Source organism: Mytilus galloprovincialis, chromosome 3 (genome assembly GCF_965363235.1).
Source record: "Mytilus galloprovincialis chromosome 3, xbMytGall1.hap1.1, whole genome shotgun sequence".
Lineage (NCBI taxonomy): Eukaryota > Metazoa > Mollusca > Bivalvia > Mytilida > Mytilidae > Mytilus > Mytilus galloprovincialis.
Window position 1 is genome coordinate 57,738,579 of NC_134840.1, and position 26,846 is coordinate 57,765,424.

The following is a 26,846-nucleotide window of genomic DNA, read 5'->3' on the forward strand; positions in this document are numbered from 1 at the left end:
AAACAGAAATCTTACAAAAACATCAAAATTCAACCAAGTGGATGGAATCGTCTGCAATATTGGGATTTCAATTTCGCTGAATACACCCCAGTTCGTACCACCGAATTGAGTGCGAGGAAGTTTGCTGTTATGCAATCGAAGTCTTATCAATATTGACACGTCACCTTTTCCAATTAGATCAATGAAATTGTCTGATGTGAATGACAGACCTGAAACATCCTTTTTATCTCAAACAGACTTAACTCTCAACTTGCATTGGTTGTAACAATGAAGGTTATCTCCTATAAGAACCCAAAATTGCTAAATGTTTTTCATCTGGGGGTATAGCTCAGTGGTAGAGCATTCGACTGCAGATCGAGAGGTCCCCGGTTCGAACCCGGGTGCCCCCTTTTTTACTACCCGGTAAATGATTTTTAGGTTCACTGGACTGGAGGAGAAAAAACCAAAGACAGTCCTATCATGCAACTCTGTTTTCAATGCGTCTGTGCAAATGCGTGCGTGAAGAAATCAATCGGAAAGACATACTCTTTATGTCATTTCGGAAACAATAAAATTGAGCATTGAAAACAAAAAGTCCCAAAACAGTATTATGTCACTCAGTCCATAAAACGTGCCGTCTTTTCGGTAAACGTATTTCGCTCTCAACTATCCGACTATGCATGTCAAAACTTGGCATCAGACGGTTACATCAAATCAAGTTGCACTTCTCGTGGAAAATGAACGAGAACTGATACAACGGCAGCAAAAACTTGGGGAGTTGTGAATATTATCTCCTAAGCCCCCAGTGAGGATCGAACTCACGACCCCTGGTTTACAAGACCAGTGCTCTAACCACTGAGCTATGGAGGCTCTTGCTTCAGATTTGTGAAATTTCAACTCATAAAGCTAGGCCCTTTCTACTCAAAAGTGAAAACAGAAATCTTACAAAAACATCAAAATTCAACCAAGTGGATGGAATCGTCTGCAATATTGGGATTTCAATTTCGCTGAATACACCCCAGTTCGTACCACCGAATTGAGTGCGAGGAAGTTTGCTGTTATGCAATCGAAGTCTTATCAATATTGACACGTCACCTTTTCCAATTAGATCAATGAAATTGTCTGATGTGAATGACAGACCTGAAACATCCTTTTTATCTCAAACAGACTTAACTCTCAACTTGCATTGGTTGTAACAATGAAGGTTATCTCCTATAAGAACCCAAAATTGCTAAATGTTTTTCATCTGGGGGTATAGCTCAGTGGTAGAGCATTCGACTGCAGATCGAGAGGTCCCCGGTTCGAACCCGGGTGCCCCCTTTTTTACTACCCGGTAAATGATTTTTAGGTTCACTGGACTGGAGGAGAAAAAACCAAAGACAGTCCTATCATGCAACTCTGTTTTCAATGCGTCTGTGCAAATGCGTGCGTGAAGAAATCAATCGGAAAGACATACTCTTTATGTCATTTCGGAAACAATAAAATTGAGCATTGAAAACAAAAAGTCCCAAAACAGTATTATGTCACTCAGTCCATAAAACGTGCCGTCTTTTCGGTAAACGTATTTCGCTCTCAACTATCCGACTATGCATGTCAAAACTTGGCATCAGACGGTTACATCAAATCAAGTTGCACTTCTCGTGGAAAATGAACGAGAACTGATACAACGGCAGCAAAAACTTGGGGAGTTGTGAATATTATCTCCTAAGCCCCCAGTGAGGATCGAACTCACGACCCCTGGTTTACAAGACCAGTGCTCTAACCACTGAGCTATGGAGGCTCTTGCTTCAGATTTGTGAAATTTCAACTCATAAAGCTAGGCCCTTTCTACTCAAAAGTGAAAACAGAAATCTTACAAAAACATCAAAATTCAACCAAGTGGATGGAATCGTCTGCAATATTGGGATTTCAATTTCGCTGAATACACCCCAGTTCGTACCACCGAATTGAGTGCGAGGAAGTTTGCTGTTATGCAATCGAAGTCTTATCAATATTGACACGTCACCTTTTCCAATTAGATCAATGAAATTGTCTGATGTGAATGACAGACCTGAAACATCCTTTTTATCTCAAACAGACTTAACTCTCAACTTGCATTGGTTGTAACAATGAAGGTTATCTCCTATAAGAACCCAAAATTGCTAAATGTTTTTCATCTGGGGGTATAGCTCAGTGGTAGAGCATTCGACTGCAGATCGAGAGGTCCCCGGTTCGAACCCGGGTGCCCCCTTTTTTACTACCCGGTAAATGATTTTTAGGTTCACTGGACTGGAGGAGAAAAAACCAAAGACAGTCCTATCATGCAACTCTGTTTTCAATGCGTCTGTGCAAATGCGTGCGTGAAGAAATCAATCGGAAAGACATACTCTTTATGTCATTTCGGAAACAATAAAATTGAGCATTGAAAACAAAAAGTCCCAAAACAGTATTATGTCACTCAGTCCATAAAACGTGCCGTCTTTTCGGTAAACGTATTTCGCTCTCAACTATCCGACTATGCATGTCAAAACTTGGCATCAGACGGTTACATCAAATCAAGTTGCACTTCTCGTGGAAAATGAACGAGAACTGATACAACGGCAGCAAAAACTTGGGGAGTTGTGAATATTATCTCCTAAGCCCCCAGTGAGGATCGAACTCACGACCCCTGGTTTACAAGACCAGTGCTCTAACCACTGAGCTATGGAGGCTCTTGCTGCAGATTTGTGAAATTTCAACTCATAAAGCTAGGCCCTTTCTACTCAAAAGTGAAAACAGAAATCTTACAAAAACATCAAAATTCAACCAAGTGGATGGAATCGTCTGCAATATTGGGATTTCAATTTCGCTGAATACACCCCAGTTCGTACCACCGAATTGAGTGCGAGGAAGTTTGCTGTTATGCAATCGAAGTCTTATCAATATTGACACGTCACCTTTTCCAATTAGATCAATGAAATTGTCTGATGTGAATGACAGACCTGAAACATCCTTTTTATCTCAAACAGACTTAACTCTCAACTTGCATTGGTTGTAACAATGAAGGTTATCTCCTATAAGAACCCAAAATTGCTAAATGTTTTTCATCTGGGGGTATAGCTCAGTGGTAGAGCATTCGACTGCAGATCGAGAGGTCCCCGGTTCGAACCCGGGTGCCCCCTTTTTTACTACCCGGTAAATGATTTTTAGGTTCACTGGACTGGAGGAGAAAAAACCAAAGACAGTCCTATCATGCAACTCTGTTTTCAATGCGTCTGTGCAAATGCGTGCGTGAAGAAATCAATCGGAAAGACATACTCTTTATGTCATTTCGGAAACAATAAAATTGAGCATTGAAAACAAAAAGTCCCAAAACAGTATTATGTCACTCAGTCCATAAAACGTGCCGTCTTTTCGGTAAACGTATTTCGCTCTCAACTATCCGACTATGCATGTCAAAACTTGGCATCAGACGGTTACATCAAATCAAGTTGCACTTCTCGTGGAAAATGAACGAGAACTGATACAACGGCAGCAAAAACTTGGGGAGTTGTGAATATTATCTCCTAAGCCCCCAGTGAGGATCGAACTCACGACCCCTGGTTTACAAGACCAGTGCTCTAACCACTGAGCTATGGAGGCTCTTGCTTCAGATTTGTGAAATTTCAACTCATAAAGCTAGGCCCTTTCTACTCAAAAGTGAAAACAGAAATCTTACAAAAACATCAAAATTCAACCAAGTGGATGGAATCGTCTGCAATATTGGGATTTCAATTTCGCTGAATACACCCCAGTTCGTACCACCGAATTGAGTGCGAGGAAGTTTGCTGTTATGCAATCAAGTCTTATCAATATTGACACGTCACCTTTTCCAATTAGATCAATGAAATTGTCTGATGTGAATGACAGACCTGAAACATCCTTTTTATCTCAAACAGACTTAACTCTCAACTTGCATTGGTTGTAACAATGAAGGTTATCTCCTATAAGAACCCAAAATTGCTAAATGTTTTTCATCTGGGGGTATAGCTCAGTGGTAGAGCATTCGACTGCAGATCGAGAGGTCCCCGGTTCGAACCCGGGTGCCCCCTTTTTTACTACCCGGTAAATGATTTTTAGGTTCACTGGACTGGAGGAGAAAAAACCAAAGACAGTCCTATCATGCAACTCTGTTTTCAATGCGTCTGTGCAAATGCGTGCGTGAAGAAATCAATCGGAAAGACATACTCTTTATGTCATTTCGGAAACAATAAAATTGAGCATTGAAAACAAAAAGTCCCAAAACAGTATTATGTCACTCAGTCCATAAAACGTGCCGTCTTTTCGGTAAACGTATTTCGCTCTCAACTATCCGACTATGCATGTCAAAACTTGGCATCAGACGGTTACATCAAATCAAGTTGCACTTCTCGTGGAAAATGAACGAGAACTGATACAACGGCAGCAAAAACTTGGGGAGTTGTGAATATTATCTCCTAAGCCCCCAGTGAGGATCGAACTCACGACCCCTGGTTTACAAGACCAGTGCTCTAACCACTGAGCTATGGAGGCTCTTGCTGCAGATTTGTGAAATTTCAACTCATAAAGCTAGGCCCTTTCTACTCAAAAGTGAAAACAGAAATCTTACAAAAACATCAAAATTCAACCAAGTGGATGGAATCGTCTGCAATATTGGGATTTCAATTTCGCTGAATACACCCCAGTTCGTACCACCGAATTGAGTGCGAGGAAGTTTGCTGTTATGCAATCGAAGTCTTATCAATATTGACACGTCACCTTTTCCAATTAGATCAATGAAATTGTCTGATGTGAATGACAGACCTGAAACATCCTTTTTATCTCAAACAGACTTAACTCTCAACTTGCATTGGTTGTAACAATGAAGGTTATCTCCTATAAGAACCCAAAATTGCTAAATGTTTTTCATCTGGGGGTATAGCTCAGTGGTAGAGCATTCGACTGCAGATCGAGAGGTCCCCGGTTCGAACCCGGGTGCCCCCTTTTTTACTACCCGGTAAATGATTTTTAGGTTCACTGGACTGGAGGAGAAAAAACCAAAGACAGTCCTATCATGCAACTCTGTTTTCAATGCGTCTGTGCAAATGCGTGCGTGAAGAAATCAATCGGAAAGACATACTCTTTATGTCATTTCGGAAACAATAAAATTGAGCATTGAAAACAAAAAGTCCCAAAACAGTATTATGTCACTCAGTCCATAAAACGTGCCGTCTTTTCGGTAAACGTATTTCGCTCTCAACTATCCGACTATGCATGTCAAAACTTGGCATCAGACGGTTACATCAAATCAAGTTGCACTTCTCGTGGAAAATGAACGAGAACTGATACAACGGCAGCAAAAACTTGGGGAGTTGTGAATATTATCTCCTAAGCCCCCAGTGAGGATCGAACTCACGACCCCTGGTTTACAAGACCAGTGCTCTAACCACTGAGCTATGGAGGCTCTTGCTTCAGATTTGTGAAATTTCAACTCATAAAGCTAGGCCCTTTCTACTCAAAAGTGAAAACAGAAATCTTTCAAAAACATCAAAATTCAACCAAGTGGATGGAATCGTCTGCAATATTGGGATTTCAATTTCGCTGAATACACCCCAGTTCGTACCACCGAATTGAGTGCGAGGAAGTTTGCTGTTATGCAATCGAAGTCTTATCAATATTGACACGTCACCTTTTCCAATTAGATCAATGAAATTGTCTGATGTGAATGACAGACCTGAAACATCCTTTTTATCTCAAACAGACTTAACTCTCAACTTGCATTGGTTGTAACAATGAAGGTTATCTCCTATAAGAACCCAAAATTGCTAAATGTTTTTCATCTGGGGGTATAGCTCAGTGGTAGAGCATTCGACTGCAGATCGAGAGGTCCCCGGTTCGAACCCGGGTGCCCCCTTTTTTACTACCCGGTAAATGATTTTTAGGTTCACTGGACTGGAGGAGAAAAAACCAAAGACAGTCCTATCATGCAACTCTGTTTTCAATGCGTCTGTGCAAATGCGTGCGTGAAGAAATCAATCGGAAAGACATACTCTTTATGTCATTTCGGAAACAATAAAATTGAGCATTGAAAACAAAAAGTCCCAAAACAGTATTATGTCACTCAGTCCATAAAACGTGCCGTCTTTTCGGTAAACGTATTTCGCTCTCAACTATCCGACTATGCATGTCAAAACTTGGCATCAGACGGTTACATCAAATCAAGTTGCACTTCTCGTGGAAAATGAACGAGAACTGATACAACGGCAGCAAAAACTTGGGGAGTTGTGAATATTATCTCCTAAGCCCCCAGTGAGGATCGAACTCACGACCCCTGGTTTACAAGACCAGTGCTCTAACCACTGAGCTATGGAGGCTCTTGCTTCAGATTTGTGAAATTTCAACTCATAAAGCTAGGCCCTTTCTACTCAAAAGTGAAAACAGAAATCTTTCAAAAACATCAAAATTCAACCAAGTGGATGGAATCGTCTGCAATATTGGGATTTCAATTTCGCTGAATACACCCCAGTTCGTACCACCGAATTGAGTGCGAGGAAGTTTGCTGTTATGCAATCGAAGTCTTATCAATATTGACACGTCACCTTTTCCAATTAGATCAATGAAATTGTCTGATGTGAATGACAGACCTGAAACATCCTTTTTATCTCAAACAGACTTAACTCTCAACTTGCATTGGTTGTAACAATGAAGGTTATCTCCTATAAGAACCCAAAATTGCTAAATGTTTTTCATCTGGGGGTATAGCTCAGTGGTAGAGCATTCGACTGCAGATCGAGAGGTCCCCGGTTCGAACCCGGGTGCCCCCTTTTTTACTACCCGGTAAATGATTTTTAGGTTCACTGGACTGGAGGAGAAAAAACCAAAGACAGTCCTATCATGCAACTCTGTTTTCAATGCGTCTGTGCAAATGCGTGCGTGAAGAAATCAATCGGAAAGACATACTCTTTATGTCATTTCGGAAACAATAAAATTGAGCATTGAAAACAAAAAGTCCCAAAACAGTATTATGTCACTCAGTCCATAAAACGTGCCGTCTTTTCGGTAAACGTATTTCGCTCTCAACTATCCGACTATGCATGTCAAAACTTGGCATCAGACGGTTACATCAAATCAAGTTGCACTTCTCGTGGAAAATGAACGAGAACTGATACAACGGCAGCAAAAACTTGGGGAGTTGTGAATATTATCTCCTAAGCCCCCAGTGAGGATCGAACTCACGACCCCTGGTTTACAAGACCAGTGCTCTAACCACTGAGCTATGGAGGCTCTTGCTTCAGATTTGTGAAATTTCAACTCATAAAGCTAGGCCCTTTCTACTCAAAAGTGAAAACAGAAATCTTTCAAAAACATCAAAATTCAACCAAGTGGATGGAATCGTCTGCAATATTGGGATTTCAATTTCGCTGAATACACCCCAGTTCGTACCACCGAATTGAGTGCGAGGAAGTTTGCTGTTATGCAATCGAAGTCTTATCAATATTGACACGTCACCTTTTCCAATTAGATCAATGAAATTGTCTGATGTGAATGACAGACCTGAAACATCCTTTTTATCTCAAACAGACTTAACTCTCAACTTGCATTGGTTGTAACAATGAAGGTTATCTCCTATAAGAACCCAAAATTGCTAAATGTTTTTCATCTGGGGGTATAGCTCAGTGGTAGAGCATTCGACTGCAGATCGAGAGGTCCCCGGTTCGAACCCGGGTGCCCCCTTTTTTACTACCCGGTAAATGATTTTTAGGTTCACTGGACTGGAGGAGAAAAAACCAAAGACAGTCCTATCATGCAACTCTGTTTTCAATGCGTCTGTGCAAATGCGTGCGTGAAGAAATCAATCGGAAAGACATACTCTTTATGTCATTTCGGAAACAATAAAATTGAGCATTGAAAACAAAAAGTCCCAAAACAGTATTATGTCACTCAGTCCATAAAACGTGCCGTCTTTTCGGTAAACGTATTTCGCTCTCAACTATCCGACTATGCATGTCAAAACTTGGCATCAGACGGTTACATCAAATCAAGTTGCACTTCTCGTGGAAAATGAACGAGAACTGATACAACGGCAGCAAAAACTTGGGGAGTTGTGAATATTATCTCCTAAGCCCCCAGTGAGGATCGAACTCACGACCCCTGGTTTACAAGACCAGTGCTCTAACCACTGAGCTATGGAGGCTCTTGCTTCAGATTTGTGAAATTTCAACTCATAAAGCTAGGCCCTTTCTACTCAAAAGTGAAAACAGAAATCTTTCAAAAACATCAAAATTCAACCAAGTGGATGGAATCGTCTGCAATATTGGGATTTCAATTTCGCTGAATACACCCCAGTTCGTACCACCGAATTGAGTGCGAGGAAGTTTGCTGTTATGCAATCGAAGTCTTATCAATATTGACACGTCACCTTTTCCAATTAGATCAATGAAATTGTCTGATGTGAATGACAGACCTGAAACATCCTTTTTATCTCAAACAGACTTAACTCTCAACTTGCATTGGTTGTAACAATGAAGGTTATCTCCTATAAGAACCCAAAATTGCTAAATGTTTTTCATCTGGGGGTATAGCTCAGTGGTAGAGCATTCGACTGCAGATCGAGAGGTCCCCGGTTCGAACCCGGGTGCCCCCTTTTTTACTACCCGGTAAATGATTTTTAGGTTCACTGGACTGGAGGAGAAAAAACCAAAGACAGTCCTATCATGCAACTCTGTTTTCAATGCGTCTGTGCAAATGCGTGCGTGAAGAAATCAATCGGAAAGACATACTCTTTATGTCATTTCGGAAACAATAAAATTGAGCATTGAAAACAAAAAGTCCCAAAACAGTATTATGTCACTCAGTCCATAAAACGTGCCGTCTTTTCGGTAAACGTATTTCGCTCTCAACTATCCGACTATGCATGTCAAAACTTGGCATCAGACGGTTACATCAAATCAAGTTGCACTTCTCGTGGAAAATGAACGAGAACTGATACAACGGCAGCAAAAACTTGGGGAGTTGTGAATATTATCTCCTAAGCCCCCAGTGAGGATCGAACTCACGACCCCTGGTTTACAAGACCAGTGCTCTAACCACTGAGCTATGGAGGCTCTTGCTTCAGATTTGTGAAATTTCAACTCATAAAGCTAGGCCCTTTCTACTCAAAAGTGAAAACAGAAATCTTTCAAAAACATCAAAATTCAACCAAGTGGATGGAATCGTCTGCAATATTGGGATTTCAATTTCGCTGAATACACCCCAGTTCGTACCACCGAATTGAGTGCGAGGAAGTTTGCTGTTATGCAATCGAAGTCTTATCAATATTGACACGTCACCTTTTCCAATTAGATCAATGAAATTGTCTGATGTGAATGACAGACCTGAAACATCCTTTTTATCTCAAACAGACTTAACTCTCAACTTGCATTGGTTGTAACAATGAAGGTTATCTCCTATAAGAACCCAAAATTGCTAAATGTTTTTCATCTGGGGGTATAGCTCAGTGGTAGAGCATTCGACTGCAGATCGAGAGGTCCCCGGTTCGAACCCGGGTGCCCCCTTTTTTACTACCCGGTAAATGATTTTTAGGTTCACTGGACTGGAGGAGAAAAAACCAAAGACAGTCCTATCATGCAACTCTGTTTTCAATGCGTCTGTGCAAATGCGTGCGTGAAGAAATCAATCGGAAAGACATACTCTTTATGTCATTTCGGAAACAATAAAATTGAGCATTGAAAACAAAAAGTCCCAAAACAGTATTATGTCACTCAGTCCATAAAACGTGCCGTCTTTTCGGTAAACGTATTTCGCTCTCAACTATCCGACTATGCATGTCAAAACTTGGCATCAGACGGTTACATCAAATCAAGTTGCACTTCTCGTGGAAAATGAACGAGAACTGATACAACGGCAGCAAAAACTTGGGGAGTTGTGAATATTATCTCCTAAGCCCCCAGTGAGGATCGAACTCACGACCCCTGGTTTACAAGACCAGTGCTCTAACCACTGAGCTATGGAGGCTCTTGCTTCAGATTTGTGAAATTTCAACTCATAAAGCTAGGCCCTTTCTACTCAAAAGTGAAAACAGAAATCTTTCAAAAACATCAAAATTCAACCAAGTGGATGGAATCGTCTGCAATATTGGGATTTCAATTTCGCTGAATACACCCCAGTTCGTACCACCGAATTGAGTGCGAGGAAGTTTGCTGTTATGCAATCGAAGTCTTATCAATATTGACACGTCACCTTTTCCAATTAGATCAATGAAATTGTCTGATGTGAATGACAGACCTGAAACATCCTTTTTATCTCAAACAGACTTAACTCTCAACTTGCATTGGTTGTAACAATGAAGGTTATCTCCTATAAGAACCCAAAATTGCTAAATGTTTTTCATCTGGGGGTATAGCTCAGTGGTAGAGCATTCGACTGCAGATCGAGAGGTCCCCGGTTCGAACCCGGGTGCCCCCTTTTTTACTACCCGGTAAATGATTTTTAGGTTCACTGGACTGGAGGAGAAAAAACCAAAGACAGTCCTATCATGCAACTCTGTTTTCAATGCGTCTGTGCAAATGCGTGCGTGAAGAAATCAATCGGAAAGACATACTCTTTATGTCATTTCGGAAACAATAAAATTGAGCATTGAAAACAAAAAGTCCCAAAACAGTATTATGTCACTCAGTCCATAAAACGTGCCGTCTTTTCGGTAAACGTATTTCGCTCTCAACTATCCGACTATGCATGTCAAAACTTGGCATCAGACGGTTACATCAAATCAAGTTGCACTTCTCGTGGAAAATGAACGAGAACTGATACAACGGCAGCAAAAACTTGGGGAGTTGTGAATATTATCTCCTAAGCCCCCAGTGAGGATCGAACTCACGACCCCTGGTTTACAAGACCAGTGCTCTAACCACTGAGCTATGGAGGCTCTTGCTTCAGATTTGTGAAATTTCAACTCATAAAGCTAGGCCCTTTCTACTCAAAAGTGAAAACAGAAATCTTTCAAAAACATCAAAATTCAACCAAGTGGATGGAATCGTCTGCAATATTGGGATTTCAATTTCGCTGAATACACCCCAGTTCGTACCACCGAATTGAGTGCGAGGAAGTTTGCTGTTATGCAATCGAAGTCTTATCAATATTGACACGTCACCTTTTCCAATTAGATCAATGAAATTGTCTGATGTGAATGACAGACCTGAAACATCCTTTTTATCTCAAACAGACTTAACTCTCAACTTGCATTGGTTGTAACAATGAAGGTTATCTCCTATAAGAACCCAAAATTGCTAAATGTTTTTCATCTGGGGGTATAGCTCAGTGGTAGAGCATTCGACTGCAGATCGAGAGGTCCCCGGTTCGAACCCGGGTGCCCCCTTTTTTACTACCCGGTAAATGATTTTTAGGTTCACTGGACTGGAGGAGAAAAAACCAAAGACAGTCCTATCATGCAACTCTGTTTTCAATGCGTCTGTGCAAATGCGTGCGTGAAGAAATCAATCGGAAAGACATACTCTTTATGTCATTTCGGAAACAATAAAATTGAGCATTGAAAACAAAAAGTCCCAAAACAGTATTATGTCACTCAGTCCATAAAACGTGCCGTCTTTTCGGTAAACGTATTTCGCTCTCAACTATCCGACTATGCATGTCAAAACTTGGCATCAGACGGTTACATCAAATCAAGTTGCACTTCTCGTGGAAAATGAACGAGAACTGATACAACGGCAGCAAAAACTTGGGGAGTTGTGAATATTATCTCCTAAGCCCCCAGTGAGGATCGAACTCACGACCCCTGGTTTACAAGACCAGTGCTCTAACCACTGAGCTATGGAGGCTCTTGCTTCAGATTTGTGAAATTTCAACTCATAAAGCTAGGCCCTTTCTACTCAAAAGTGAAAACAGAAATCTTTCAAAAACATCAAAATTCAACCAAGTGGATGGAATCGTCTGCAATATTGGGATTTCAATTTCGCTGAATACACCCCAGTTCGTACCACCGAATTGAGTGCGAGGAAGTTTGCTGTTATGCAATCGAAGTCTTATCAATATTGACACGTCACCTTTTCCAATTAGATCAATGAAATTGTCTGATGTGAATGACAGACCTGAAACATCCTTTTTATCTCAAACAGACTTAACTCTCAACTTGCATTGGTTGTAACAATGAAGGTTATCTCCTATAAGAACCCAAAATTGCTAAATGTTTTTCATCTGGGGGTGTAGCTCAGTGGTAGAGCATTCGACTGCAGATCGAGAGGTCCCCGGTTCGAACCCGGGTGCCCCCTTTTTTACTACCCGGTAAATGATTTTTAGGTTCACTGGACTGGAGGAGAAAAAACCAAAGACAGTCCTATCATGCAACTCTGTTTTCAATGCGTCTGTGCAAATGCGTGCGTGAAGAAATCAATCGGAAAGACATACTCTTTATGTCATTTCGGAAACAATAAAATTGAGCATTGAAAACAAAAAGTCCCAAAACAGTATTATGTCACTCAGTCCATAAAACGTGCCGTCTTTTCGGTAAACGTATTTCGCTCTCAACTATCCGACTATGCATGTCAAAACTTGGCATCAGACGGTTACATCAAATCAAGTTGCACTTCTCGTGGAAAATGAACGAGAACTGATACAACGGCAGCAAAAACTTGGGGAGTTGTGAATATTATCTCCTAAGCCCCCAGTGAGGATCGAACTCACGACCCCTGGTTTACAAGACCAGTGCTCTAACCACTGAGCTATGGAGGCTCTTGCTTCAGATTTGTGAAATTTCAACTCATAAAGCTAGGCCCTTTCTACTCAAAAGTGAAAACAGAAATCTTTCAAAAACATCAAAATTCAACCAAGTGGATGGAATCGTCTGCAATATTGGGATTTCAATTTCGCTGAATACACCCCAGTTCGTACCACCGAATTGAGTGCGAGGAAGTTTGCTGTTATGCAATCGAAGTCTTATCAATATTGACACGTCACCTTTTCCAATTAGATCAATGAAATTGTCTGATGTGAATGACAGACCTGAAACATCCTTTTTATCTCAAACAGACTTAACTCTCAACTTGCATTGGTTGTAACAATGAAGGTTATCTCCTATAAGAACCCAAAATTGCTAAATGTTTTTCATCTGGGGGTATAGCTCAGTGGTAGAGCATTCGACTGCAGATCGAGAGGTCCCCGGTTCGAACCCGGGTGCCCCCTTTTTTACTACCCGGTAAATGATTTTTAGGTTCACTGGACTGGAGGAGAAAAAACCAAAGACAGTCCTATCATGCAACTCTGTTTTCAATGCGTCTGTGCAAATGCGTGCGTGAAGAAATCAATCGGAAAGACATACTCTTTATGTCATTTCGGAAACAATAAAATTGAGCATTGAAAACAAAAAGTCCCAAAACAGTATTATGTCACTCAGTCCATAAAACGTGCCGTCTTTTCGGTAAACGTATTTCGCTCTCAACTATCCGACTATGCATGTCAAAACTTGGCATCAGACGGTTACATCAAATCAAGTTGCACTTCTCGTGGAAAATGAACGAGAACTGATACAACGGCAGCAAAAACTTGGGGAGTTGTGAATATTATCTCCTAAGCCCCCAGTGAGGATCGAACTCACGACCCCTGGTTTACAAGACCAGTGCTCTAACCACTGAGCTATGGAGGCTCTTGCTTCAGATTTGTGAAATTTCAACTCATAAAGCTAGGCCCTTTCTACTCAAAAGTGAAAACAGAAATCTTTCAAAAACATCAAAATTCAACCAAGTGGATGGAATCGTCTGCAATATTGGGATTTCAATTTCGCTGAATACACCCCAGTTCGTACCACCGAATTGAGTGCGAGGAAGTTTGCTGTTATGCAATCGAAGTCTTATCAATATTGACACGTCACCTTTTCCAATTAGATCAATGAAATTGTCTGATGTGAATGACAGACCTGAAACATCCTTTTTATCTCAAACAGACTTAACTCTCAACTTGCATTGGTTGTAACAATGAAGGTTATCTCCTATAAGAACCCAAAATTGCTAAATGTTTTTCATCTGGGGGTATAGCTCAGTGGTAGAGCATTCGACTGCAGATCGAGAGGTCCCCGGTTCGAACCCGGGTGCCCCCTTTTTTACTACCCGGTAAATGATTTTTAGGTTCACTGGACTGGAGGAGAAAAAACCAAAGACAGTCCTATCATGCAACTCTGTTTTCAATGCGTCTGTGCAAATGCGTGCGTGAAGAAATCAATCGGAAAGACATACTCTTTATGTCATTTCGGAAACAATAAAATTGAGCATTGAAAACAAAAAGTCCCAAAACAGTATTATGTCACTCAGTCCATAAAACGTGCCGTCTTTTCGGTAAACGTATTTCGCTCTCAACTATCCGACTATGCATGTCAAAACTTGGCATCAGACGGTTACATCAAATCAAGTTGCACTTCTCGTGGAAAATGAACGAGAACTGATACAACGGCAGCAAAAACTTGGGGAGTTGTGAATATTATCTCCTAAGCCCCCAGTGAGGATCGAACTCACGACCCCTGGTTTACAAGACCAGTGCTCTAACCACTGAGCTATGGAGGCTCTTGCTTCAGATTTGTGAAATTTCAACTCATAAAGCTAGGCCCTTTCTACTCAAAAGTGAAAACAGAAATCTTTCAAAAACATCAAAATTCAACCAAGTGGATGGAATCGTCTGCAATATTGGGATTTCAATTTCGCTGAATACACCCCAGTTCGTACCACCGAATTGAGTGCGAGGAAGTTTGCTGTTATGCAATCGAAGTCTTATCAATATTGACACGTCACCTTTTCCAATTAGATCAATGAAATTGTCTGATGTGAATGACAGACCTGAAACATCCTTTTTATCTCAAACAGACTTAACTCTCAACTTGCATTGGTTGTAACAATGAAGGTTATCTCCTATAAGAACCCAAAATTGCTAAATGTTTTTCATCTGGGGGTATAGCTCAGTGGTAGAGCATTCGACTGCAGATCGAGAGGTCCCCGGTTCGAACCCGGGTGCCCCCTTTTTTACTACCCGGTAAATGATTTTTAGGTTCACTGGACTGGAGGAGAAAAAACCAAAGACAGTCCTATCATGCAACTCTGTTTTCAATGCGTCTGTGCAAATGCGTGCGTGAAGAAATCAATCGGAAAGACATACTCTTTATGTCATTTCGGAAACAATAAAATTGAGCATTGAAAACAAAAAGTCCCAAAACAGTATTATGTCACTCAGTCCATAAAACGTGCCGTCTTTTCGGTAAACGTATTTCGCTCTCAACTATCCGACTATGCATGTCAAAACTTGGCATCAGACGGTTACATCAAATCAAGTTGCACTTCTCGTGGAAAATGAACGAGAACTGATACAACGGCAGCAAAAACTTGGGGAGTTGTGAATATTATCTCCTAAGCCCCCAGTGAGGATCGGACTCACGACCCCTGGTTTACAAGACCAGTGCTCTAACCACTGAGCTATGGAGGCTCTTGCTTCAGATTTGTGAAATTTCAACTCATAAAGCTAGGCCCTTTCTACTCAAAAGTGAAAACAGAAATCTTTCAAAAACATCAAAATTCAACCAAGTGGATGGAATCGTCTGCAATATTGGGATTTCAATTTCGCTGAATACACCCCAGTTCGTACCACCGAATTGAGTGCGAGGAAGTTTGCTGTTATGCAATCGAAGTCTTATCAATATTGACACGTCACCTTTTCCAATTAGATCAATGAAATTGTCTGATGTGAATGACAGACCTGAAACATCCTTTTTATCTCAAACAGACTTAACTCTCAACTTGCATTGGTTGTAACAATGAAGGTTATCTCCTATAAGAACCCAAAATTGCTAAATGTTTTTCATCTGGGGGTATAGCTCAGTGGTAGAGCATTCGACTGCAGATCGAGAGGTCCCCGGTTCGAACCCGGGTGCCCCCTTTTTTACTACCCGGTAAATGATTTTTAGGTTCACTGGACTGGAGGAGAAAAAACCAAAGACAGTCCTATCATGCAACTCTGTTTTCAATGCGTCTGTGCAAATGCGTGCGTGAAGAAATCAATCGGAAAGACATACTCTTTATGTCATTTCGGAAACAATAAAATTGAGCATTGAAAACAAAAAGTCCCAAAACAGTATTATGTCACTCAGTCCATAAAACGTGCCGTCTTTTCGGTAAACGTATTTCGCTCTCAACTATCCGACTATGCATGTCAAAACTTGGCATCAGACGGTTACATCAAATCAAGTTGCACTTCTCGTGGAAAATGAACGAGAACTGATACAACGGCAGCAAAAACTTGGGGAGTTGTGAATATTATCTCCTAAGCCCCCAGTGAGGATCGAACTCACGACCCCTGGTTTACAAGACCAGTGCTCTAACCACTGAGCTATGGAGGCTCTTGCTTCAGATTTGTGAAATTTCAACTCATAAAGCTAGGCCCTTTCTACTCAAAAGTGAAAACAGAAATCTTTCAAAAACATCAAAATTCAACCAAGTGGATGGAATCGTCTGCAATATTGGGATTTCAATTTCGCTGAATACACCCCAGTTCGTACCACCGAATTGAGTGCGAGGAAGTTTGCTGTTATGCAATCGAAGTCTTATCAATATTGACACGTCACCTTTTCCAATTAGATCAATGAAATTGTCTGATGTGAATGACAGACCTGAAACATCCTTTTTATCTCAAACAGACTTAACTCTCAACTTGCATTGGTTGTAACAATGAAGGTTATCTCCTATAAGAACCCAAAATTGCTAAATGTTTTTCATCTGGGGGTATAGCTCAGTGGTAGAGCATTCGACTGCAGATCGAGAGGTCCCCGGTTCGAACCCGGGTGCCCCCTTTTTTACTACCCGGTAAATGATTTTTAGGTTCACTGGACTGGAGGAGAAAAAACCAAAGACAGTCCTATCATGCAACTCTGTTTTCAATGCGTCTGTGCAAATGCGTGCGTGAAGAAATCAATCGGAAAGACATACCCTTTATGTCATTTCGGAAACAATAAAATTGAGCATTGAAAACAAAAAGTCCCAAAACAGTATTATGTCACTCAGTCCATAAAACGTGCCGTCTTTTCGGTAAACGTATTTCGCTCTCAACTATCCGACTATGCATGTCAAAACTTGGCATCAGACGGTTACATCAAATCAAGTTGCACTTCTCGTGGAAAATGAACGAGAACTGATACAACGGCAGCAAAAACTTGGGGAGTTGTGAATATTATCTCCTAAGCCCCCAGTGAGGATCGAACTCACGACCCCTGGTTTACAAGACCAGTGCTCTAACCACTGAGCTATGGAGGCTCTTGCTTCAGATTTGTGAAATTTCAACTCATAAAGCTAGGCCCTTTCTACTCAAAAGTGAAAACAGAAATCTTTCAAAAACATCAAAATTCAACCAAGTGGATGGAATCGTCTGCAATATTGGGATTTCAATTTCGCTGAATACACCCCAGTTCGTACCACCGAATTGAGTGCGAGGAAGTTTGCTGTTATGCAATCGAAGTCTTATCAATATTGACACGTCACCTTTTCCAATTAGATCAATGAAATTGTCTGATGTGAATGACAGACCTGAAACATCCTTTTTATCTCAAACAGACTTAACTCTCAACTTGCATTGGTTGTAACAATGAAGGTTATCTCCTATAAGAACCCAAAATTGCTAAATGTTTTTCATCTGGGGGTATAGCTCAGTGGTAGAGCATTCGACTGCAGATCGAGAGGTCCCCGGTTCGAACCCGGGTGCCCCCTTTTTTACTACCCGGTAAATGATTTTTAGGTTCACTGGACTGGAGGAGAAAAAACCAAAGACAGTCCTATCATGCAACTCTGTTTTCAATGCGTCTGTGCAAATGCGTGCGTGAAGAAATCAATCGGAAAGACATACTCTTTATGTCATTTCGGAAACAATAAAATTGAGCATTGAAAACAAAAAGTCCCAAAACAGTATTATGTCACTCAGTCCATAAAACGTGCCGTCTTTTCGGTAAACGTATTTCGCTCTCAACTATCCGACTATGCATGTCAAAACTTGGCATCAGACGGTTACATCAAATCAAGTTGCACTTCTCGTGGAAAATGAACGAGAACTGATACAACGGCAGCAAAAACTTGGGGAGTTGTGAATATTATCTCCTAAGCCCCCAGTGAGGATCGAACTCACGACCCCTGGTTTACAAGACCAGTGCTCTAACCACTGAGCTATGGAGGCTCTTGCTTCAGATTTGTGAAATTTCAACTCATAAAGCTAGGCCCTTTCTACTCAAAAGTGAAAACAGAAATCTTTCAAAAACATCAAAATTCAACCAAGTGGATGGAATCGTCTGCAATATTGGGATTTCAATTTCGCTGAATACACCCCAGTTCGTACCACCGAATTGAGTGCGAGGAAGTTTGCTGTTATGCAATCGAAGTCTTATCAATATTGACACGTCACCTTTTCCAATTAGATCAATGAAATTGTCTGATGTGAATGACAGACCTGAAACATCCTTTTTATCTCAAACAGACTTAACTCTCAACTTGCATTGGTTGTAACAATGAAGGTTATCTCCTATAAGAACCCAAAATTGCTAAATGTTTTTCATCTGGGGGTATAGCTCAGTGGTAGAGCATTCGACTGCAGATCGAGAGGTCCCCGGTTCGAACCCGGGTGCCCCCTTTTTTACTACCCGGTAAATGATTTTTAGGTTCACTGGACTGGAGGAGAAAAAACCAAAGACAGTCCTATCATGCAACTCTGTTTTCAATGCGTCTGTGCAAATGCGTGCGTGAAGAAATCAATCGGAAAGACATACTCTTTATGTCATTTCGGAAACAATAAAATTGAGCATTGAAAACAAAAAGTCCCAAAACAGTATTATGTCACTCAGTCCATAAAACGTGCCGTCTTTTCGGTAAACGTATTTCGCTCTCAACTATCCGACTATGCATGTCAAAACTTGGCATCAGACGGTTACATCAAATCAAGTTGCACTTCTCGTGGAAAATGAACGAGAACTGATACAACGGCAGCAAAAACTTGGGGAGTTGTGAATATTATCTCCTAAGCCCCCAGTGAGGATCGAACTCACGACCCCTGGTTTACAAGACCAGTGCTCTAACCACTGAGCTATGGAGGCTCTTGCTTCAGATTTGTGAAATTTCAACTCATAAAGCTAGGCCCTTTCTACTCAAAAGTGAAAACAGAAATCTTTCAAAAACATCAAAATTCAACCAAGTGGATGGAATCGTCTGCAATATTGGGATTTCAATTTCGCTGAATACACCCCAGTTCGTACCACCGAATTGAGTGCGAGGAAGTTTGCTGTTATGCAATCGAAGTCTTATCAATATTGACACGTCACCTTTTCCAATTAGATCAATGAAATTGTCTGATGTGAATGACAGACCTGAAACATCCTTTTTATCTCAAACAGACTTAACTCTCAACTTGCATTGGTTGTAACAATGAAGGTTATCTCCTATAAGAACCCAAAATTGCTAAATGTTTTTCATCTGGGGGTATAGCTCAGTGGTAGAGCATTCGACTGCAGATCGAGAGGTCCCCGGTTCGAACCCGGGTGCCCCCTTTTTTACTACCCGGTAAATGATTTTTAGGTTCACTGGACTGGAGGAGAAAAAACCAAAGACAGTCCTATCATGCAACTCTGTTTTCAATGCGTCTGTGCAAATGCGTGCGTGAAGAAATCAATCGGAAAGACATACTCTTTATGTCATTTCGGAAACAATAAAATTGAGCATTGAAAACAAAAAGTCCCAAAACAGTATTATGTCACTCAGTCCATAAAACGTGCCGTCTTTTCGGTAAACGTATTTCGCTCTCAACTATCCGACTATGCATGTCAAAACTTGGCATCAGACGGTTACATCAAATCAAGTTGCACTTCTCGTGGAAAATGAACGAGAACTGATACAACGGCAGCAAAAACTTGGGGAGTTGTGAATATTATCTCCTAAGCCCCCAGTGAGGATCGAACTCACGACCCCTGGTTTACAAGACCAGTGCTCTTTTTTTTTTTTTTATCTTTATTAAAATAAGACATCATATTATACACATTAAAATACATAAAACATTATCACAAGTGTCAATATCAATTCAAAATGTCTATAACATTCAATTTCAAGCTTCTTTATAAATGTCTACATGACACAATCATTTTAGATATTCAAATTTCTACAATTTAAATATTATATCATCATCTACTTCTTTAACCAGAAGATTATCAAGCAAAAATTTCTTTTCAAACAAAGAATTCATTTTACATTTTTGACACATATACACATAAAAGTACATGACATAATGTTTCAGTGTGTACTTGAAAAGTTGAACTAAATTTACATTTGTTTTGCCATTCATTATAATATTCCTTCTTCTAAATATACAATATCTTGCAGTTGAAAGCAAAAAGTTAACAAAACAGTCATTTACACCTTTCATTTTCCAATTTAACCCAAATAGTAGCAAATGTTCACTCTGTACAGCACTTATTTTGTCAGAATCACAATTTTCAAATAATTTTACAAACAATTCAGACAAATAGTTATGAAATTCTAAAAGTTCATCACAGTTTATAAACATATGTAAAAGATCTTCAATTTCACTACCACAAACATCACATAAATCATCATCAGACCATCCAATTCTTTTGAATTTACTTTTAGTAAATATACAATTATGAAGTATTTTGTAATCTAGTTCAATAAACTTTGCAGGTTTCCAGAATAAATTTACATTACACCACATTATTCTAAAGTCATTATCATCAATATTGAACAGTGTTTTCCACATTTCAACACCACATGGATCTTTACAAATATCATCTAGTAAACAATTATACAGCTTATTAACAGTACACAATGGTAATTCAAATGGTACATGATTAATAATAACAGAAATGTCTATTGTTCTTTTTGTATTCCTATGATGCAATTCACTTTGCACGGTCTGCTTCCAGTCATCAGGTATAGCACATATTAAACAATGATAACGATCAATTACATTATTTACATTTGCATTTTCAAATACATTTTGTATTATTTCAACAATAGCACAATCAGGCAAAAACCCTGTTTTAACCTCATAACATATATCCTTAAGAGTGATAATACCAGCATTTATAAAATCATACCAAAGTATTGGTTTATCCTTCAGAACAATCTCCGGATTCCTAAACAGTGGTTGATCATATATATTTTCTACACTTAATTTCAATTCAGACTTCTGTCTCAAGATATACCAAGCTTCTAACATTTCTATATACACAGTCGGTAAACATTTTAACTCACAATGTGGTACTTGAATAAACAAAACTTCTAAACCAAGATTCATATTATAAATCTTTGACACAAAATATTTAAAAGTATGCTTCCATAGTACATCATATTCATCATTTATCAATCTTCCTAAAAACTTTAGTCTAAATGCATGTATTTTACATTTCATGTCAACTAATTGCAAACCTCCATTACATTTAGGATTTATTATAACATTATAATTCACCAAATGAGATCTCTTATTCCATACAAAATTAACACATAAAATCTTTATCTCATTATAAGCCCATTCTGGGATAGAGGATACAAAAAGCGTATACCAAAATCTAGACATCATTAACGTATTTACAACAACAACTCTACCCTGCAAGGTTAATTGCCTTTGTAACCATATATTCAAAAGAGATTTTAATTTTGATATCTTTTCTTTCCAATTTAGATCATCACATATATTTCTATTTTTTCCAACATAAACACCAAGTAACTGTACATTATTATCACATACTTGTAAACCATACTCCTGTTTTTCTACAGGTGACAAATCTCCCTTTCCAACACACAAAATTTCAGATTTTTGTCTATTAATTTTAGCACCAGTTGCTTTACTATATAAATCAAAAACTTTGAAAACTTCTGATATAGATTGTTTATTACAAACAGATAAAGTTGTATCGTCTGCATGCTGAAAAATTAGTCCTTCTTTTCCACTATTTGGAACAACAATACCTTTTATCAAATCATTTTTAACAATCTTACTATGTAAAGGCTCAGCAGCTAAAACATACAATAATGCACTTATAGGACAGCCTTGTCTAATACCATTCTTAATACAAAAATAGTTTGTTAAGAAACCATTGCATTTTACTGCACTATTAATACCATTATAAAATATTTCTATCCATTTGATAAATTTATCTCCAAAACCATATCTTTTCAAAACCTTCAATAAATATGAGTGGCTCACTCTATCAAAAGCCTTTTCTTGATCAATTTTAATAATATAACCTTCAAGTTCATCCCTTTCAATAATTTCTATGATATCTCTAACATTTGCTACATTATTAGATATATCTCGACCCATTATACAACAAGTTTGGTCAACAGAAACAATTTTTGGTAATACAGTTTTAAATCTATTTGCCATTATTCTGGCCAAAATTTTATAATCAACCTGTAACAGAGATATCGGTCTATAATTTTTAAGCGATCTTCTGTCACCTTTTTTCTTAAATACAAGACTTATAACACCACATTTCATTGATCTACTTAAAAATCCCTTTTGTTGAATAGTATTATACAGTTTCATAAGTACATACTTAAGCTCAGAATAAAAATGACAATAAAACTCAACAGTAAGTCCGTCTGATCCTGGACTTTTATTTTTGGACATTTGAGATAATGCTTTTATTATTTCATCAAACGAAATATCTGACTCACATAATTGATGATCATTTTCATCTATTTTTACATCTACACAATCTAATAATTCATTCATTTTTATATCATCAGTATTAACACAAGTATACAATTCTTTATAAAAATCATATTGCAAATCTAAAATACCATTAATGTCATTAACACATTCATTATTCACATTCAACAATTCCTTTACAGAATTATTCTCCTGTTTATATTTTTCTAAATTTAAAAAATATTTTGTATTTTTGTCTGATTCCACAGCCCAAACAGCTTTAGATCTGAGAACAGCACCTCTACATTTTTCCAATTCATATTGAGACAATTCTAATCTCAAACTTTCCAATTTAGCTATATCAATATCATTGCCGTTGGCAGCTTTTTCACATAAATTATTAATTTGCTTTTCTAATCTAAAATAATCTCTTCTATTTTCTTTAGCTATAGAAGAAGAAAAGATTTGGGAATATCTTTTAATTTTATACTTTAGATTATCCCACCATATCAAAATATCTCTTTCATATAATTCATTTTCTCTTTCTACAGTTATAATTTCCTTAACTCTTCTAACATACTGTTCATTATGTAAAAGTGTATTGTTAAGAATCCACAAACCAGGACCCTTTTCTATATTATTACAGTTTACATTCAATATAACAAAAGCATGATCACTTAAACTAGTTAAGTTATAATATACATTTTGAATACATGGTGACAACTGTCTACTAACTAAAAAATAATCTATCCTACTCTGTTGTAATTCATTATTACTAATACGTTTCCATGAAAATATTCTACTGTGTGTGTTTCTAGCACGCCACACATCATACACATTATTATTATTAACTATTTCATATAATTTTCTACATGGTTCATCTACAATATGTTTTGTTTTGCCACCTCTGTCTAAATGAGACAAACTAGTATTGAAGTCGCCTCCAATAATCAGATTGTCCATATTCTCCGTATACAGTTTTACAAATTCAAAGAACTCTGATCTTTCAGTTACTGTATTTGGCGCATATAAAGATATAATATTATACAATTTTTCATTCTCAATAAATGTTACATGTAAAAATCTACCTTTTTCATCAGAATAAACAAATTTTATTTTATCTTTACAATAATTATTTGAAAGTACAGCAACACCTTGTCTACAATTCAAACCATTATTACAAGTGATTTTACCTGGATATAAATGCTTAATACTATCTATATAACTATTATCCCAAAAAGTCTCCTGTAAAAGTACAATACTAATTTTTTTATCATCAATAACACTAACAAAGTTCTGAAAATTATTTACACATCTAAGACCATTACAATTAAATGAACATATAAGCACCATTGCAAAAATGAAATAAAATAAAATTACATATTTATCCATTGTTTACATCTTAGTACTTTCACAAGTTTGACCTACAGATCTAACACCTTTACCATCTAGATTAGGAGGAGGGTTTAACCTTGATCTCCTTTCAAGCTTTCTCTGTTTTTTTTTTAATTTTCGAGCTTCCTTAGCACTAATAAACTGACCAACAATTTTAATATCAACATCACTATTTGTATCCAGTATTTCTACTGAACTTTCATACCCATCACCAGAACAGACAGACAATTCTTCAATTTCTTTTGCACCTTCAGTGGTGATAACTTCATCACCAACCGGGGTGCTAATCATTTCATTCAATGAGAGACTATTATCCATATCAACATCATTAATTCCACCACTCTCTCCTACAACAGCATCGCAGGAGAGATTGGTGTCATCATCTCTCTTGATTTTTTTACCTTCACTTAATTCCCTGTCTGTTCCAGCTACAATATTTTCACTAACAACTATGTCATTTTCAATTGAACCATCTGTTCTATGATCATCATTGTCACCAGTACCATCCTCTGAAATCGGACGCTTCCTCTTTAAACCATCTTGAACCCCATTTTGCTCATTGTGCACTTCTACGTCCACTACTGTTAGCTTTGAGACTTCTGTTTTTCGCACTTTTTCTAAACCACCACTGTCCTGTTGTTCTTCACCTTCAATACATTTTTCACTCAGTTTACCCTCATTGTCATGAACATTTTCACTGAAAGTAGACTTTACGAAAGTTTCTGTATCCTCCTCATCTGCACTATTTACATCTGGTCTTATTTGTATTATAACGTCTGAATTGCTGTCATTAGCTACCATACAAATACAATCTTCTGATGGTTGATCACATTCTGTGCATCGACATACACACGGAACTTTGAAACAATCATTACAAGGACAAACGCACGGGTCACTTCGGCAATTGTGACATTTACATACACATGGAACTGTGTCACATGTGTAGCAAGTACATGTACATTTCAAGTTTGCATTTCCGCAAATTCTACATTTACACATGCAGAAATATTCTCCACAGTCTGGACAATTTTTATTATTTTCTTCTCGGTTACGGTTTTCACGTTCCCATCTGGCTGAAGGCTTACAAACACATTTCAACGGCAAATTACGGCAAAATTTACACTTTTTTGCTCGACAACTTTTCAATGCATGTCCAGTTTCTCCACAACCATAACACAGAAAATGTGGACAATCTTTTCTCATGTGCTCAGGAGACGAACACTCTGAGCAAACCTTTGTTTGGTTGTTATGAACCACACGATAGTATTTGGTATCGGTGCCAAATTTAAAAGGCATTGACCACGGCAGGGCTACTACCCCTGGAGGAAACTTACATCTCATGAATCGTGTGCCATCAGCAACCTGAGTCCCAGGTACGGTTCGTCTGTAAACAGGTGAAACTACTTTCACTCCTTTACTTTCAATCTTACTTGTAATCTCATCGTCACAAATATAGGACGGTAGTTTTATAACTGAAACTACAGTTATGTCCGAAAACATCATACTACATTCAAAATCTCTATTGGCAATTTCTACGCCTCGTAACATCTTAAACGCATTCTCTTTCGAGTCAAAGGTTACATCATATGACGATAAATCGCATCGTACTACAGCTAATACAGAATTCAGTCCGGTTAAAGTCTCAATATCATCTATCACAACATTTTCTCCAATTACTTGTGTAGGAATTTTTTCCAACCTTACAGTACATTCTCGCTGATAATATTTATTATCAGTCACATAATTCTGTTTAGAAAACCGATTTCTTTTTTCCTTTGGGTTTCTACGAGAATTTCCTACATTCGGACGATTCGGCTCCAACTGAGACATTTTTAAATTCCAAAGCAAGCACTGCCTACCAAAAAAAGTCAAGCGCACCCAAGTCGACCCCCCTCCTCCAAACGATTAAATCGTCCGAGTAGGGGTAAACAGCATATATATAAACAGTTTATCAGTTCCAAAATGTCAAATACAATGCAATGTTCATCAGAATTACCTTTGTTTATGAATATATCATATATAATCCGTTGAATTCAACGAAATTTTTCCGGAGACTTGTTTACACTTCCATCTTGGGCTGTGCTCAATTCATCCTTTTCAAGAGGTCCCCGGTTCGAACCCGGGTGCCCCCTTTTTTACTACCCGGTAAATGATTTTTAGGTTCACTGGACTGGAGGAGAAAAAACCAAAGACAGTCCTATCATGCAACTCTGTTTTCAATGCGTCTGTGCAAATGCGTGCGTGAAGAAATCAATCGGAAAGACATACCCTTTATGTCATTTCGGAAACAATAAAATTGAGCATTGAAAACAAAAAGTCCCAAAACAGTATTATGTCACTCAGTCCATAAAACGTGCCGTCTTTTCGGTAAACGTATTTCGCTCTCAACTATCCGACTATGCATGTCAAAACTTGGCATCAGACGGTTACATCAAATCAAGTTGCACTTCTCGTGGAAAATGAACGAGAACTGATACAACGGCAGCAAAAACTTGGGGAGTTGTGAATATTATCTCCTAAGCCCCCAGTGAGGATCGAACTCACGACCCCTGGTTTACAAGACCAGTGCTCTAACCACTGAGCTATGGAGGCTCTTGCTTCAGATTTGTGAAATTTCAACTCATAAAGCTAGGCCCTTTCTACTCAAAAGTGAAAACAGAAATCTTTCAAAAACATCAAAATTCAACCAAGTGGATGGAATCGTCTGCAATATTGGGATTTCAATTTCGCTGAATACACCCCAGTTCGTACCACCGAATTGAGTGCGAGGAAGTTTGCTGTTATGCAATCGAAGTCTTATCAATATTGACACGTCACCTTTTCCAATTAGATCAATG

General features: G+C 38.6%; 44 non-coding genes across 44 annotated transcripts; 22 read left to right on the forward strand and 22 right to left on the reverse strand.

Annotated features, from left to right (window-relative positions):
* Nucleotides 1-317: 317 nt before the first annotated feature.
* On the forward strand, nt 318-389 carry Trnac-gca (transfer RNA cysteine (anticodon GCA)). The gene has a single exon. It is a non-coding gene; the product is annotated as a tRNA-Cys (tRNA).
* A 387-nt stretch (nt 390-776) lies between these two features.
* On the reverse strand, nt 777-849 carry Trnat-ugu (transfer RNA threonine (anticodon UGU)). Its single transcript has one exon. It is a non-coding gene; the product is annotated as a tRNA-Thr (tRNA).
* Nucleotides 850-1,227: 378 nt separating this feature from the next.
* Nucleotides 1,228-1,299, forward strand: Trnac-gca (transfer RNA cysteine (anticodon GCA)). Its single transcript has one exon. It is a non-coding gene; the product is annotated as a tRNA-Cys (tRNA).
* A 387-nt stretch (nt 1,300-1,686) lies between these two features.
* Trnat-ugu (transfer RNA threonine (anticodon UGU)) lies at nt 1,687-1,759 on the reverse strand. The gene has a single exon. It is a non-coding gene; the product is annotated as a tRNA-Thr (tRNA).
* Nucleotides 1,760-2,137: 378 nt separating this feature from the next.
* Trnac-gca (transfer RNA cysteine (anticodon GCA)) lies at nt 2,138-2,209 on the forward strand. Its single transcript has one exon. It is a non-coding gene; the product is annotated as a tRNA-Cys (tRNA).
* A 387-nt stretch (nt 2,210-2,596) lies between these two features.
* Trnat-ugu (transfer RNA threonine (anticodon UGU)) lies at nt 2,597-2,669 on the reverse strand. Its single transcript has one exon. It is a non-coding gene; the product is annotated as a tRNA-Thr (tRNA).
* Nucleotides 2,670-3,047: 378 nt separating this feature from the next.
* Trnac-gca (transfer RNA cysteine (anticodon GCA)) lies at nt 3,048-3,119 on the forward strand. Its single transcript has one exon. It is a non-coding gene; the product is annotated as a tRNA-Cys (tRNA).
* A 387-nt stretch (nt 3,120-3,506) lies between these two features.
* Nucleotides 3,507-3,579, reverse strand: Trnat-ugu (transfer RNA threonine (anticodon UGU)). Its single transcript has one exon. It is a non-coding gene; the product is annotated as a tRNA-Thr (tRNA).
* A 377-nt stretch (nt 3,580-3,956) lies between these two features.
* Trnac-gca (transfer RNA cysteine (anticodon GCA)) lies at nt 3,957-4,028 on the forward strand. Its single transcript has one exon. It is a non-coding gene; the product is annotated as a tRNA-Cys (tRNA).
* A 387-nt stretch (nt 4,029-4,415) lies between these two features.
* Nucleotides 4,416-4,488, reverse strand: Trnat-ugu (transfer RNA threonine (anticodon UGU)). The gene has a single exon. It is a non-coding gene; the product is annotated as a tRNA-Thr (tRNA).
* A 378-nt stretch (nt 4,489-4,866) lies between these two features.
* Nucleotides 4,867-4,938, forward strand: Trnac-gca (transfer RNA cysteine (anticodon GCA)). The gene has a single exon. It is a non-coding gene; the product is annotated as a tRNA-Cys (tRNA).
* A 387-nt stretch (nt 4,939-5,325) lies between these two features.
* On the reverse strand, nt 5,326-5,398 carry Trnat-ugu (transfer RNA threonine (anticodon UGU)). The gene has a single exon. It is a non-coding gene; the product is annotated as a tRNA-Thr (tRNA).
* Nucleotides 5,399-5,776: 378 nt separating this feature from the next.
* Trnac-gca (transfer RNA cysteine (anticodon GCA)) lies at nt 5,777-5,848 on the forward strand. Its single transcript has one exon. It is a non-coding gene; the product is annotated as a tRNA-Cys (tRNA).
* A 387-nt stretch (nt 5,849-6,235) lies between these two features.
* On the reverse strand, nt 6,236-6,308 carry Trnat-ugu (transfer RNA threonine (anticodon UGU)). Its single transcript has one exon. It is a non-coding gene; the product is annotated as a tRNA-Thr (tRNA).
* Nucleotides 6,309-6,686: 378 nt separating this feature from the next.
* On the forward strand, nt 6,687-6,758 carry Trnac-gca (transfer RNA cysteine (anticodon GCA)). The gene has a single exon. It is a non-coding gene; the product is annotated as a tRNA-Cys (tRNA).
* A 387-nt stretch (nt 6,759-7,145) lies between these two features.
* Nucleotides 7,146-7,218, reverse strand: Trnat-ugu (transfer RNA threonine (anticodon UGU)). Its single transcript has one exon. It is a non-coding gene; the product is annotated as a tRNA-Thr (tRNA).
* A 378-nt stretch (nt 7,219-7,596) lies between these two features.
* On the forward strand, nt 7,597-7,668 carry Trnac-gca (transfer RNA cysteine (anticodon GCA)). The gene has a single exon. It is a non-coding gene; the product is annotated as a tRNA-Cys (tRNA).
* A 387-nt stretch (nt 7,669-8,055) lies between these two features.
* On the reverse strand, nt 8,056-8,128 carry Trnat-ugu (transfer RNA threonine (anticodon UGU)). The gene has a single exon. It is a non-coding gene; the product is annotated as a tRNA-Thr (tRNA).
* Nucleotides 8,129-8,506: 378 nt separating this feature from the next.
* On the forward strand, nt 8,507-8,578 carry Trnac-gca (transfer RNA cysteine (anticodon GCA)). Its single transcript has one exon. It is a non-coding gene; the product is annotated as a tRNA-Cys (tRNA).
* A 387-nt stretch (nt 8,579-8,965) lies between these two features.
* On the reverse strand, nt 8,966-9,038 carry Trnat-ugu (transfer RNA threonine (anticodon UGU)). Its single transcript has one exon. It is a non-coding gene; the product is annotated as a tRNA-Thr (tRNA).
* A 378-nt stretch (nt 9,039-9,416) lies between these two features.
* Nucleotides 9,417-9,488, forward strand: Trnac-gca (transfer RNA cysteine (anticodon GCA)). The gene has a single exon. It is a non-coding gene; the product is annotated as a tRNA-Cys (tRNA).
* Nucleotides 9,489-9,875: 387 nt separating this feature from the next.
* Nucleotides 9,876-9,948, reverse strand: Trnat-ugu (transfer RNA threonine (anticodon UGU)). The gene has a single exon. It is a non-coding gene; the product is annotated as a tRNA-Thr (tRNA).
* Nucleotides 9,949-10,326: 378 nt separating this feature from the next.
* Nucleotides 10,327-10,398, forward strand: Trnac-gca (transfer RNA cysteine (anticodon GCA)). The gene has a single exon. It is a non-coding gene; the product is annotated as a tRNA-Cys (tRNA).
* Nucleotides 10,399-10,785: 387 nt separating this feature from the next.
* Nucleotides 10,786-10,858, reverse strand: Trnat-ugu (transfer RNA threonine (anticodon UGU)). The gene has a single exon. It is a non-coding gene; the product is annotated as a tRNA-Thr (tRNA).
* Nucleotides 10,859-11,236: 378 nt separating this feature from the next.
* Nucleotides 11,237-11,308, forward strand: Trnac-gca (transfer RNA cysteine (anticodon GCA)). The gene has a single exon. It is a non-coding gene; the product is annotated as a tRNA-Cys (tRNA).
* Nucleotides 11,309-11,695: 387 nt separating this feature from the next.
* Trnat-ugu (transfer RNA threonine (anticodon UGU)) lies at nt 11,696-11,768 on the reverse strand. The gene has a single exon. It is a non-coding gene; the product is annotated as a tRNA-Thr (tRNA).
* Nucleotides 11,769-12,146: 378 nt separating this feature from the next.
* Nucleotides 12,147-12,218, forward strand: Trnac-gca (transfer RNA cysteine (anticodon GCA)). The gene has a single exon. It is a non-coding gene; the product is annotated as a tRNA-Cys (tRNA).
* Nucleotides 12,219-12,605: 387 nt separating this feature from the next.
* On the reverse strand, nt 12,606-12,678 carry Trnat-ugu (transfer RNA threonine (anticodon UGU)). Its single transcript has one exon. It is a non-coding gene; the product is annotated as a tRNA-Thr (tRNA).
* Nucleotides 12,679-13,056: 378 nt separating this feature from the next.
* On the forward strand, nt 13,057-13,128 carry Trnac-gca (transfer RNA cysteine (anticodon GCA)). The gene has a single exon. It is a non-coding gene; the product is annotated as a tRNA-Cys (tRNA).
* A 387-nt stretch (nt 13,129-13,515) lies between these two features.
* On the reverse strand, nt 13,516-13,588 carry Trnat-ugu (transfer RNA threonine (anticodon UGU)). Its single transcript has one exon. It is a non-coding gene; the product is annotated as a tRNA-Thr (tRNA).
* A 378-nt stretch (nt 13,589-13,966) lies between these two features.
* On the forward strand, nt 13,967-14,038 carry Trnac-gca (transfer RNA cysteine (anticodon GCA)). The gene has a single exon. It is a non-coding gene; the product is annotated as a tRNA-Cys (tRNA).
* Nucleotides 14,039-14,425: 387 nt separating this feature from the next.
* Trnat-ugu (transfer RNA threonine (anticodon UGU)) lies at nt 14,426-14,498 on the reverse strand. The gene has a single exon. It is a non-coding gene; the product is annotated as a tRNA-Thr (tRNA).
* Nucleotides 14,499-14,876: 378 nt separating this feature from the next.
* Trnac-gca (transfer RNA cysteine (anticodon GCA)) lies at nt 14,877-14,948 on the forward strand. Its single transcript has one exon. It is a non-coding gene; the product is annotated as a tRNA-Cys (tRNA).
* A 387-nt stretch (nt 14,949-15,335) lies between these two features.
* Nucleotides 15,336-15,408, reverse strand: Trnat-ugu (transfer RNA threonine (anticodon UGU)). The gene has a single exon. It is a non-coding gene; the product is annotated as a tRNA-Thr (tRNA).
* A 378-nt stretch (nt 15,409-15,786) lies between these two features.
* On the forward strand, nt 15,787-15,858 carry Trnac-gca (transfer RNA cysteine (anticodon GCA)). The gene has a single exon. It is a non-coding gene; the product is annotated as a tRNA-Cys (tRNA).
* Nucleotides 15,859-16,245: 387 nt separating this feature from the next.
* Nucleotides 16,246-16,318, reverse strand: Trnat-ugu (transfer RNA threonine (anticodon UGU)). The gene has a single exon. It is a non-coding gene; the product is annotated as a tRNA-Thr (tRNA).
* A 378-nt stretch (nt 16,319-16,696) lies between these two features.
* Trnac-gca (transfer RNA cysteine (anticodon GCA)) lies at nt 16,697-16,768 on the forward strand. Its single transcript has one exon. It is a non-coding gene; the product is annotated as a tRNA-Cys (tRNA).
* Nucleotides 16,769-17,155: 387 nt separating this feature from the next.
* Nucleotides 17,156-17,228, reverse strand: Trnat-ugu (transfer RNA threonine (anticodon UGU)). Its single transcript has one exon. It is a non-coding gene; the product is annotated as a tRNA-Thr (tRNA).
* A 378-nt stretch (nt 17,229-17,606) lies between these two features.
* Trnac-gca (transfer RNA cysteine (anticodon GCA)) lies at nt 17,607-17,678 on the forward strand. The gene has a single exon. It is a non-coding gene; the product is annotated as a tRNA-Cys (tRNA).
* A 387-nt stretch (nt 17,679-18,065) lies between these two features.
* Nucleotides 18,066-18,138, reverse strand: Trnat-ugu (transfer RNA threonine (anticodon UGU)). Its single transcript has one exon. It is a non-coding gene; the product is annotated as a tRNA-Thr (tRNA).
* A 378-nt stretch (nt 18,139-18,516) lies between these two features.
* Trnac-gca (transfer RNA cysteine (anticodon GCA)) lies at nt 18,517-18,588 on the forward strand. The gene has a single exon. It is a non-coding gene; the product is annotated as a tRNA-Cys (tRNA).
* Nucleotides 18,589-18,975: 387 nt separating this feature from the next.
* Nucleotides 18,976-19,048, reverse strand: Trnat-ugu (transfer RNA threonine (anticodon UGU)). The gene has a single exon. It is a non-coding gene; the product is annotated as a tRNA-Thr (tRNA).
* A 378-nt stretch (nt 19,049-19,426) lies between these two features.
* Trnac-gca (transfer RNA cysteine (anticodon GCA)) lies at nt 19,427-19,498 on the forward strand. Its single transcript has one exon. It is a non-coding gene; the product is annotated as a tRNA-Cys (tRNA).
* A 7,030-nt stretch (nt 19,499-26,528) lies between these two features.
* Trnat-ugu (transfer RNA threonine (anticodon UGU)) lies at nt 26,529-26,601 on the reverse strand. Its single transcript has one exon. It is a non-coding gene; the product is annotated as a tRNA-Thr (tRNA).
* Between the last annotated feature and the right edge of the window lie 245 nt (nt 26,602-26,846).